The 13,388-nt window shown below is 34.6% G+C and overlaps 1 long non-coding RNA gene and 1 pseudogene across 1 annotated transcript in view; one reads left to right on the forward strand and one right to left on the reverse strand.

Moving 5' to 3' along the window:
• LOC130541797 (uncharacterized) overlaps positions 1-13,388 on the reverse strand; it is a 42,811-nt gene that overhangs the window by 12,783 nt on the left and 16,640 nt on the right. The window lies entirely within an intron of this gene.
• LOC106634961 (thioredoxin-like) lies at positions 12,083-12,908 on the forward strand (annotated as a pseudogene).

The following is a 13,388-nucleotide window of genomic DNA, read 5'->3' on the forward strand; positions in this document are numbered from 1 at the left end:
AACTTCTTTATGGCTTAGTTTCTTTATTACTCCAATTATTACGGTAACTGCTATTGAAATTTTGTCTAGATAAAGTGAGATGCTCAAGGTGAAAAGCCTTTGACAAGGTTAAATGAGCTGCTCAATACAAATTAAAACACAGACGTCAATCTGCATCTATTACAACCCTCCAGAAAGGATTAACCTTCTATAAGAAATTTTTCTTAATTCTAGCTTCATCAGCAATCTCCTTTCCCTAGAGTTCTTCTGTACTTTTTACATGTTTTATATTATCATGTGCTTATTTCTAATTATAATAATTTTCATTCAAGTTGATGGTACAAAAGTCAAAAATATTGTAAGATAAATATCAATGTGAACTTCCACTTGCCCATTAGCACCAAACCAAACTACACCTGTGCCCTTGTGTAATTTTTTGACCTCTCCAATAACTTGATTAAATATTATACATCTAGAATGTTCCACAGCACCTACTTTCACCACCAGCAACAATCGGTCAATGCCTTCAGAGTCACATTTTTCAGGATGCCTTATACTATTATTCTAGGATATACAAAGTATTATTTCCAGGAAGTTGGAGTTTATAGAGAACCAAACCTCCCAGTTTTGGGAAAATCCATGCCTGAGACAAGGCCCCTTTAAAAAAAGAATTTTTTTTTTTAATCTTCATTTTGGTCCTAAGAAGCCCAGGTTACTCTCTCCAACTTTACCTGATACCTGATTGGAACTAGGCCATGGTACACCCTTTCAACACACAAGTCCAGTACTTGTGCCTATAACTCTAGGTAAACATCAAGATAGATACTTTGTGTGCTACCCCCAGGCCAGTGAGGTAAACCTTGCTGGATTAGAGAGCCCAATACCAGCATGCCTTCTTCTTCTGCTGCTGTAAGAGGAGCTCTTCTCCTCACCGTTTCTCCAAAACTCATCTCCCTGGCATCTAGGGAGTTCCTCCGCATTTGGCACAGGTAAAACTGAGTATACACATATCATAACATAATTCTTAGTTGATTAATATATCATCTCTATTTTTTCTTAGGTTCTCTACTCTCACTGCTTCATTGTACCAGATTCACTTTTCCTTGTCTTTCGGAGACTGGAGTAATGGGAAGGAAGGTGAAGAGGAGAGGTTCACTATCTCCACAAGAGTACCTATCTGAGGGTCCTACCTCAACAAGAACATTATAGAGATGCTGAATCACCATGTCACCATGGGGTTGGTTAGCATTGCAGTCCCTCAATTATAATCATGGTGCCCTATTCTGGAGTTACTTCTGTGGCATGAAGGCATCTGCCAGTGCCTTCCAAACCACCCAAACTTCCAGGGTAAGCACTCTTATCTCCCAGGGTACACCAGTTATTCCTCAATATTATTCTGGATTTTAGAGAGTATATAGTGAAGAGCCCTAAACTGTGCTCTTTTATAAGCCAGGAAGCTGGTCCTAGAAAAATATCATGTTCCATCCAGCTAATGTTAAGTTTCCTCTTATGTGAATGCTGTTCATGCCATTATCAAAGCACCAAACAGCATTGTATTGAAGTTATCCCACCTTTTTTGTTAAAGTGTACATTCTTTACAGACAACTACCAGATCACAGCATATTTCTTAGAGCTATATGTCTGCATATGTCTTTTGAATTGAATTGCATTAAGTCAGGGATGTGATCCTGGGAAATTCTGAATCTCTGAGTTCTCTTTGCTATATTTTATATTATCAACAAGAAAATGTTCCTAAAAATCTCATAATAAAAATATTAAGCAATTTTCAATATGAATTTTCTAGAACATTGAATTTATGATTGTAAAAATTATTTCTAATTCTTTAGTATTGCTGTCATTAAATTTTTCAAAAATATGTACATCTCAATATCAATGTATATTAATATTCTAATTCTTTGACCTAAGTAAATGTTGCTTTATTCAACTACCACAGTAAGATTCTGTCACTATAATAAAAAATCCAATACTTTTCATTTTAAAATAAATATGGTAGTACAAAACAGTATTATAAAAGATTGTGGATGCTTGGATAAGCAGTGGTTAGGAAGTAGAAAAGCATCATATTTCCTATATTAATCATGATTTAAAGACATAATAAAATCTTAAAATTAAGCAACTGAGTAATTGAGTAGCAGAATAGAAATTGCTTTCAGTGAAAAAGCTAGTCCATCATTTTCAGTTTTAGACCATTAATTATAGAGTATTCTTACTTACTGCTTTCTATTAGTAATAGATGGTTTCACGGTAATAAATGCAACATAAATTTAGCTCTTTATAATTCCTTATGACCTCTTGATTTTAAAGTTGACAAATCTCCTTAGATTATAATGTTCTGTAAAATATTCCATGTACATAGGAGTCAAATGCTATCCAATGTATTTACCTCTCCAAAATTGCCCCTAAACTACCCACTCAACCACAAATACACATAAAGAACCTATAGAGGTACAATCTTTATTTTCTTTTGTATGATAGTACAATCTCACTCTCTCTAAAGTGGCAGATAAGGTTGCCTTTTGTGAAAAAGCAGAGTATTGCAGTTCATGTCATATTTCTTCACTTATTCTACAGCATTTATTGATAGACACAATATGGCCTTTCATGGAAACTACAGTCATTGGACTGTCATTGGCATATATTAACACTCAAGCTCACTGCATTCTTGAGACTGTGTCCATTCAAGCACAACCTGGGCAACTTGAATAGTTCTTCTTTAAGTACTCCATTTAATAGAAGCCCACCTACTCATACATTTTGTAACACCCAGGTTCTCCATCAGAGCATCTAGGACCCCATGTGCTGTCACTCACAGAAGTCTGAAGTTCACCTGCAAATAACCTGAAGTAAATTATCATGATCCCAAATCCTTTTGTCCATGATTACAAAAATATTTAGTTATACCACCACCTTTCATTCTTGCTCTTTCTCTCTTGGAGGCTTTGGACTCTATAGGCTGGTCTACACTCCATTCATCACCATTGGCCAGCCAAACAAGATTGTTTTTCTCTTACTATGCTATAGAAGAATATTCAGAAATTAACTTGAAGGCATGCACTCAGAAATGTAACTTCCAATGACAAGAGGAGGAAAAGAAAACAAAAGTTATCTGAGAGCAAGCTAGCAGAGAAATTAAAATAATATATTCTACACTTCAAAGCCATGGTGATTTGTCTGGAAAAGTGAGGATAAAATGAGTAATGAATTTAACAGAGATGGTATTTATATTTCACAAGGGCAGAATGATCCCTAAAGAATAAGAAATGTGGAAGGAAACTGGAAATAAAATGGTAAGACAAGCAAATATATAAATGGATCTGCTGTCAGACAAGATAACAGTGAAGGTAAGCTGTTAACAGATGGCATCAAGAAGCATTGTAATATGATTGGCCTAGGAGACAATATACATATAAAATTATTTATTAGTAGTTGACAGCGATGCATGAGAACATTAACGTTTCTTTATGATTGATCACTGTTTTTATTCATTTGTATCTGATCAGAATTTTGTATTAATTAGAACCTCAGCATTATTTAACGTAGAGAAAAAGTATAAATTTTGCTGGGCACTCACTCTTTAGAAGAGACAAAATAACTTTGAAGTGGGACCATAAAGCATCACGATTTACAGGCTACAAGTCTCAGGGGAGGCCCTTATACAGAGTTTCTCACAAGGCAAAAAGCGTTTCTAACACCTCTTCACGTGGTTGATTTATACTTGGTGTTGAATATTATCCTAGGCCTTCTTTGAGCTAAATGTCCCTCCAATATACCTCCACAAATCGTATACCTCTCTTATCAGAGCAACAATTAAACCTTATTTTATTGGCTTGTATTTCTTGCTAGACTGTAACTTGGAGTGAAACTGTATTTTCCTGACTAATATAGACCCAGATCTAACAAAGTTACCAGAACATAGTAGGCAGTCAACGAATATTTATTGAAGTAATGAAAGAGCACTTAGATAGGAGTGATGACTTACAAAAGAGTCAAAAATATCTAGTTTTTAAACTAGATTTCTTTTAAGAAATTTGTCATTTCTTGATAGGCACTCCTAAAGAATCTTAAAAAGGATTGATGTTATGGCCCCTAGGAAATGTATGCCTATTAGAAGCTTAGGCTTCTAGGAAGTAGACATCCAACCTAAATACATTTTCATTATGGTGACAGAGAAAGGCAAATATGCTAGACCCATTTCTATCCAAGACTGATTCTCAGAGTCTAGCAGTTCACTTTATAGTGTCCATGATACCATGTTTCCTATATTTAGAATTACTTCTAATAACTGAAACCCAATGTCTAAATTCTCCAGTGTGCAGTGAAGATAGAATTACATTAAAAGTTCATGAGCTTTAAAGTGCCAACTGCAATATAACCCCATTACAATTGCTTGTAACTGTACCATAACCATGTTTTATGAAGAGACAACCTATGAATAAGTTAGCATTTTGATCATTATTTGGTACATATGAACACTTTATTTTTCCCCTTTATTTTTTAATAGTTAACATATGCCTTGAATAGTAGTTTTTCAGTTATAAATAACTTCTCTTAATATAAGACTAAAAAAGATTTTTAGTCCTTGTGTCTGATTATCCAAGAATTTCATTGTGAATAATTTTATTTTTAAATTTATTTTCAAGTATAAAAATGAACCTATTAATTTTAAGGAAAAAGGAAACAAGTATAGTAACACACAAAATGTTATATATTATATTTAAATTTTTTAAAGAACAAACACTACTAAAATGGTTGGGATGATTTAATTGATAGGGTATTTTTGTACTGTGGTTATTATTTTTGCTACATAGTGTAACAGTTTTATTATTTCTGCAGAAACACTGAAGCTTTTTTAACTTTTGAATTATTCGAATACAAAGATCTACAAATGAGAATGTAGAAAAATGTAAAAATATTTTAAAAATCAATTACATACTGAGCCTGCAGCAAATACTATGAGAACTAAACAGCAATGTGAAGATTATTTCTTTCAGAATAACAAAGAACAATTATCTTAATATCTAGAAAAGGAATTTTACAAGAGAGAAATTAAATTTTCCCTCATAAAAAATTATTGGCAAAAAATTCATTTAAAAATTCTTTATTTGATAAGTTATGATATCCTCTCACTCAATAATCAAGCAACTATTTATTAGTAATTCACTATTGTACCTAATACAGGTATAAAACCTGAACAGATGCATCCAGCAGCTGTTTGAGAACTCTGAAAAGTAAGTGGCAAGGAGACTGGGAAGAAAATCAGATATCAAAGTACCACTGAAAGGGCAGTGAGTTTTAACTTTTATTTTACTCTAGCATCTCCTGTCCTGGACTCAATTCAGCAGGAAATCTGGAAATAGAATTTGATTGTAAACAGATAAAGTGCCAGGAGAATTCCTCCAGTTCTGGCTTAAGAAGCTCAAGGAGTGGAAAAGCAATCTCCCAACACTCAGAGAATGCAGGAACTCCATTTTTCTTTCTTGTTCTCCATTCTCTCATGTCCCTGCCCCCAAGCAATCCAACAGTGGCTCAAAGACCATGACTGAGGTAGCATTGGGAGGTACAAGGGCTGAAAACTCTAAGGGAGGAAAACTTTCATTTCCAGTCACAGGAGCTGTAATTAAAGGAAGTAAGGTAATTTTTCCCCACCCTCTTCGAAATGGTTTGGCCCTGTGTCCCCATCCAAATTTCATATTGAATTGTAATCCCCACGTGTCTAGGGAGGGACCTGTAATGCCACAAGTCAAGGGAGGGAGGTGATTGGATCACAGGGATGGTTTCCCCCATGCTGTTCTCATGACAGTCAGTGAGTTCTCAAGAGATCTGATGATTTTATATGTGTTTGGAAGTTCCTCCTTTGGTCTTCTCTCTCACCTGCCACCTTGTAGGACATGCCTGCTTCCCCTTCCACCAGAATTGTAAGTTTCCTGACACCTCCCCAGCCATGCAGATCTGTGAGTCAATTAAACCTCTTTTCTTTATAAATTACCCAGTCTCAGGCAGTTCTTTATAACAGTGAGAACATGTACTAACACACTCTTATTATCTTGTTGCTTTGTACCAGATGTGGAGAGAGTCACAAGAAGTGCGTGTCAGAGTGGAGTAATAAAGATACAGTAAGAGGACTAATGAGGGGAGCCCCAGGAAACAGGAAAGTACAGGAAAGAGTGCAGATACAAAATCTTGAAATCTTGAAATAAAATACAGTTGATATTTGAACAACAAAAGATTGAACTGCATGAGTCCACACAGTGGATATTTTTCAATAAATACAGTCAGCTCTCTGTATTGGCAGATTCCATATCCACAGTCAAACATGAATTGAAAGTACAATATTCATGGAATGTGAAACTTGAGCATACAAAGGCCACCTTTTTGTATCTGAGGGTCCCACAGGGCTGACTGTGGAACTTGAGTATGCACAGATTTTGGTATCCACAGGGGGATCTTAACCAATCCTCTGCAGATAGGGAGGAATGATTATAGAAAATATAAAGAAGAACCAGATGGATATTTTAGAACTAAAAGATGCAATAACAAATTTTAAATCTTACCAGTTGGGCTCAGTAGCAGAATAGAGAGGACAAAAAAAAAAAAACTACTGAAGATAGAACAATAGAAATTATCATCGTCCCCCCTTATGCAAGGTTTTGCTTACCCATGGTCAACTGCAATCTGAAATATTAAATAGAAATACCAGAAGAAAGAATACACAACTTTTAAAACATGTGTGGTTCTGAGTAGCATGATGAAATCTCACACCATCCCACTTTGTCCCACTCAGGACATGAAATCATCCCTTTCTCAAAGCATATCCACACTGTGTATTCTACGTGTCCATTAGTCTCTTAGTGGCCCCATATTTGTTGTCACATCAACTGTTGTGGTATAGCAGAGCTTGTATTCAAGTAACCCTTATTTATTTACTATTGTTCCCAAGGTACAAGTAGTAATGCCGGCAATTCGGATATGCAAAAGAGAAGCCCTCAGGTGCTTCTTTTAAGTGAAAAGGTTGTTAAAAACTTCAGTTGAATTAAATTTGAAAGAGTTTAATTGAGCAATGAATGCTTTACAAATTGGAAAGCATCCCAAGCCAGGGTATGCTTAGAGACTTCAGCATAGCCATGTGGTGGAAGAAGATTTATGAACAGAAAAAGGAAAGTAACCTACAGAAATCGGAAGTGAGGTGCAGAAACAGCTGGATCAGTTACTGTTGGTGTTTGCCTTATTTGAACATGGTTTGAATAGCTGGCTACATTTGATTGGCCAAAGCTCAGTGATTGGCACAAGTATAGGCTATGGTCTGTTACATCTCCACTTGTTAGAGTTCACAATGCGCAGAGAACCCTTTAGGCTGAACTTAGATTATATAAGGATGCAGCTTTAGGCTAAACTTGATTTAATAAGGTGAAAGTTTTCAATTTAATAAAGAAATGAAATAAATCATATGCCGAGATTACTAAGATTACAGTAAGAATGAATGTTCTATTTGTGAAATTGTAAAGAAGGAAAAGGAAATGTGCACATAGTCTATACAGGGTTTGATACTATCTGCCTTTCAAATATCCATGAGGGGTCTTGGAACGTAACCCCTGAGAATAAGGGGGAACTATGGTATATGATCTGAAAAGCAGGGGAAAAATGATTGAGAAACCTCAGGAACATGTGGTGCGATAATGAAAGAACTAATATTCTGTTATTTTAGTCACAGAGACAAGAAAGAATATGTTAATTTTAAAAACCTTGAAGAAATAAGGGCTGAAAATAACCCAAATGTGAAGAAAAGACATTAAGCTACAGATTCAAAAAATTCAGCAAACCCAAACAGAAAAATAACAACAACAACAAAAAAATCATGCCCAGAGCCATCCTATTCCAACTGCTGAAAACTAAAGACAAAGAAAGTATCATGAAAAAAGCCAAAGAAAAATGATGTATAACTTATAGGGAAACATTTATTCTAATGACTGCAGCTGTCTCATTGAGGCCAGAAGGAAGTGAAACAACATTTATAAAGTGCTGAAAGAAAATAATTTCAACCCAGAATTCCATATTCAGAGAAAATGTCTTTTAGGAATTAAGATAAAATATTCTCAGATGGATAATAAACTAAAAAATGTGTTGCCAGCAGATCTGTTCTAAAAGAATCGTTAAAGGAACTTCTTCAGACAAAAGGAAAATAATACCCAAAAGATGCCTGTAGCATGGAGAATGAAGGAAGAACAACAGAAATGTTAAGCATCTCAGTAAATATAACAAAGTCTTCTTGTCTTCTGTAGTTGTTTAAAGTGTGTTTGATCTTTTAAAGCAAAAATTGTAACATTCTCTCATGCATTCTTAATGTATGTAGATAGAATACATTATGGTAAATACAACTGAAGAGGGAACTATATGGTGAAAAGGTAACTGGCTGTTTTATGCAGGATAAACTTTAAGGAAACAAAAGTAGATGTGGGAACTACAATTATAATGTGGCTGCCTACAGGAAAGTGATCTTTAAAGTCAGAAGCAAGAATTATCAGGAATAGATTTGAAGTGGTGTAAAGTGAAATTCTTAATATAGCAAATACATTATCAGAATCTGACCCATGCTTACCATTACAGCTTCATATCAGTCTCCTTTTCCTTGTACTATATATTCTACTTATGCAAATTACCTGCAATTCTCTGTATATTCTATACTTACATGCCTCTATGACTCTTGTATAAGTTGCTTCTTCTCATGAGATTGACCTCCTTCCTTCCTTTCTCCACCTGGCTAATTAAATTCATTCATCAAGATTAGCTCAGGTGTTTCCTCCTGACATAACTTCCCCCAAAGTTAGGTTTCATGATGTTCCTAAGCATCCCACATAGTTTATTACAGTGGCCATGGTGCTTAAAAAGATATACTACCTGTTCATTTGCCTTCATATTTAATTAATAAAGAAATATGTGCTTAATATAAAAATTTCAAACAAGAGAATAAAATACATCTTAAAGAAACAACGAATACAAATTTTACATGGAGTAAACATTTACTTCATGTACCTTTGCCTCCCCAGATAAGTGTGTGTTTATCAAGTTTTTTTTTCTTTTTACTTAAATCCTTTCTCAGATGGAGCTTTTCATTCCAGCGGGTGAAAACAGATTTTATAAAATATACATATAATACGTTGATGCTGATAGTATCTAAGAAGAAAAATTAAACAGGATAATGGGGAAAAGAAGGAGTAGGATTTATAATCATTCCACAACAGTGTCCCCTTTGCCACACTCTGCCTTACATATTATAAATTTTGTAATGTGCAAAAACTGGAATATACTATTTAATTAGAATTTCTCTGATTATTAGTGTGTGCAGATATTTCACAGGTTAACTCACCATGCAACTGTCAGTTTACATGATTATTTCATTCAACAGAACATAAGCTCCTTGAAGCCAATAACTGCAAGTTTCGTGTCCCTGGATCCTAGCATAGTACCTAGTATAAAGTAGGCTGAATGAATGACAATGTAAGAAACATTATATATGTGTGTGTGCATGGCATGTGCATGTGTGTCTGTATAAAGCAAAAGTTCTCTTAAATCAATGCATCATAAAAACAATTTGAAAATAAATGAACATATTTAAAATAAATTTAGATTAGTTTAAAAAATGCATTGAATATGACCTCTAGTACTTCTCCTATTTAGTTGTACCTTGGTACCATTATTAGAATGATCTTAACTAATGTGTTAAATGCCCAAAGGTAAAATTACTTTTATGAATAATGTTTAATGATCCAGCAGGACAAAATCAAACCTAGATTTTAGGATAATTTTCAAAACATATTTTTAAAACTTGGTATTTTAAAGTCACTGTTGAATAAATGCGTGTTCTGAAATTTGGTAAATTTATTATAAATTCCTGGAACTGGAAGAATCTTAGACATCTACTTCAACTTCTTCATTTTACAAATGAGAAAATTAAGAACCAGGGGAGAGATTTGCCAAGGTCTCATAGTTAATTAATGGCAAAGCCAAGATTAGAATCAATATTCCTTGACTCCTTCCTAGAGCAGTGCTCGTTCTAGCACACTACAAAGCCTTTCATAGTTACAGTAAATTCTGAACTTATGAATGGATTGTACTTTAAATATTCATTTATGAATCATTTGTGGCTAGAACTGGGAATTCATTTTCCCCTGGAAATAATTCTTAAAATTTGACTGAGTTTCTAATATAATACCCACATAAACGTCCTGTAAGGAACTAATAGTTTTTAATTCAACAGCCTGCACAATGAGGAAGAATTAAAGTTAAAGGGAAGGCTAGTTTTATGTGAAAGTCCTTACACCTCATAGATGAAGCTTCCTGAACACATGTTACTAATGATTCTTGCAGTTGAAAAATGCAGGATGACTTTCTAACCAGGTATTACTGTGATTCTAGAACACTTTCCCACCTTTAATATCCAACTTCATAAGGATTAGATTTGGGGATATTTTTCCTTTGTACTTAGAATATCTGCCAGATGTCTTGTAGTTGCCAGCCATCCTCAGCTGCGTGCCTGCCTGACTCCAAAACTTTTCTGTAGGAGCTGGCAAGACTTGCATTAAATATGACAGTTTCAACATACTTGTTGGCTTAAGTCCAGCCAACACTGACTACCCAGGGTAACTAAATGTTCTTATTATCTTAAATAATCTAGGCCTACCCCAGATATGGCAGCAGTGTGACTATCTCCCTAAACTCATAGGAAGTATATAAAAGAGATGAAAGACCTAAGAAAAATCTGGGTATTATAAGGGAAATGGATGCTGAGTGATCAATCAATAAATGTCCGCTACAGCAGGAGAGAATGTTCCTTGTTTTATGAATTTTCTTCTAGACACAGTGTCATTTCCAGATTTCACGGCAGTCTTTCCTCAACACAAAATTCACAAACTACCTCCTCCTCTACAAATCTCCTTCTACCAGTCATTTTCATACCCTGAGTTTGTCAGATTTCCCATGTATACAATATAGTTACAAAGCAGCCAGCCAATCATTTTTCTGCTTTATGAATGAACATAAACATAATGCATATACTCATATCTGTGTCTTAGACCCATATAATTGTACAGCTAAAGATCAATTGATTTTAATAAATCAATCTTATTGAAAAACATAAAAATTACATTAAACAAGGGCAAATCCAGACATTTGATGGTTGTATATTAAATTAGCATTTTTCATGTATATTAACTGAAATTCATTAATGAAATTTGCTCCCTGCAGATAAGCTCTGACTAAGCAAAGTTAAAAGAGAATAAAAAGTTGGCATTAGAGTTTAAAGAAAAGTAGAAGACTATAAAATTACATATGATATGAAGACTAGAATTTCCTACAGCCACATCCCTTACTTCCATCTCTCTGCAGAAAAGACAAAAGATAAAGAAAGAAAAGCAAAAAGCAAACAGAATGAAGGAAGATGTAAGAGGAAACTACTGCATGTGAATGATTGTAATGGAAAAACTGAAACTCTGTATTAACCATGGAATATAATTTACAAAATGGCACTACTTTTATTATCATGCACTAAACACATACACACAAATTCGAATTATTCAGAGAGAAGAAATCCAAGGGAAGCTAAAAATAATAATATTCAAGTATAGTAAAACCCAAGCAAAACAAAATTAGGAAGTGCTTAATTAAAAACTTTTTCACATAATTTTTAATGCACATATTAAGCATTAACAGGACATCAAGGGAAGTGATTTATTTTAGGAGGATTTTCAACAATTATGTTGAAACCAATAGTATTTTGATTAAACAGAAAATTCTGATTACTATACCTCATGCATACTTAAGTATTATTTTAATCTGAATTTCAAATATATACATGTATGATATATAGAAGTAGATATATGGATATATAGTTAGTATGCTTAAACAGTCTTTTCACAAAGAATAAACTCTAAAATGCAGTATTTACATTTGGAAAGTCTAAGATATTGGTATTCATCTTTTAAAACCAGTTTGAATTCCCTATCTCTGAAGACTTCTAAATGGGGTATGAGTTAAAAGTAGTCAAGCTTAAGTGTGTACATTGATATGCTACTACAGAGAACTCCAAAGACCGTCCACCAAAGATCTAATACGCAAAAAGCTCAGCCTGGTGCTTTGGATTCATTTCTATCTATTCTTACAGTTGCTAGTCAGACCCCAACAGTCAAAATGGTGAAGCATATTGAGAACAAGTATGCTTTTCAGGAGGCCTTGGACAATCTAGGAGACAAACCTATAGTAGTTGATTTCTCAGCCACGTGTTGCAAGCTTTACAAAATAATCGAGGCTTTCATTCCCTCTCTGCAAAGTATTCCAAGATGGTGTTGCTTGGAGTAGACATGGAAGACTGTCAGGAAGTTGCTTCAGAGTGTGAAGTTAAATGCATGCCAATTTTTGAGTTTTTTTTAAAGGACAAAAGGTGTGTAAATTTTCTAATAAGAAAAAGCTTGAAGTCACTATTAAAAAATTAACCTAGTTATGTTTTCTATTTCTTTTTTTTTTTAGACAGGGTCTCACTCTCACCCAGGCTGAAGTACACTGGTGCAACCATGGCTTACTGCAGCCTCCACCTCCTGGGCTCAGGTGATACTCCCACCTCAGCCTCCCAGGTAACTGGAACTACAGGCATGTGCCACCACACCTGGCTAATTTTTTGTATTTTTTGGAGCAGTGGGGTTTCTCCATGTTGCCCAGACTAGTCTCAAACTCCTGGGCTCAAGCAATCTGCCTGCCTTGGCCTCCCAAAGTGCTGGAATTACTTTGTGGTAATACTTTGTGGTGTGAGCCACTGCACCCAACCCTAATCATGTTTTCTGAAAACATAACCAGCCATTAGCTACTTAAAACTTGTAATGTTTTATTTATAGGAAGGGTGAACTATGGAGCTCCAGCTGCCTTCTGATTATGAATGAGAATAAAATATTAATTCTAAGAAAATAATATGCAATTATGTGAAAGCATTCATATAAACCACAGGGAGAAAAGTGACAAGTAATTTTCTGTGTTGTCCCATATATGACTGAGGTTTCTTAGACTCATCATTTATCATCATTGCATTGCAATTTTTATTATCATAGGTATCCTTAACCATCCCAAATATAAATTTCTGCTTCTCCTTCTAGTTTTCATTAAACATTTCCATGAAGTCTTTCTAGTCTCTCCTGAACAGATATGGGTCCTTCTTTTTACTGTGTTCTCATAGCACTTTGAACACACCTCCATTATCACAGTTAAATAATTGCAGTTCAGTGCTTGTTTACATGACCATTTCCGAAGTAGGTTGTAATTTCCTAGAGAGAAATATTATATTATTTTGCCAAAGTAACTTCTACTTTGGGGAGTTCAATATATACTTGTCAAATAAATGAATAATTGAA

Source organism: Pan paniscus, chromosome 1 (genome assembly GCF_029289425.2).
Source record: "Pan paniscus chromosome 1, NHGRI_mPanPan1-v2.0_pri, whole genome shotgun sequence".
In the NCBI taxonomy this organism is placed as follows: Eukaryota; Metazoa; Chordata; class Mammalia; order Primates; family Hominidae; genus Pan; species Pan paniscus.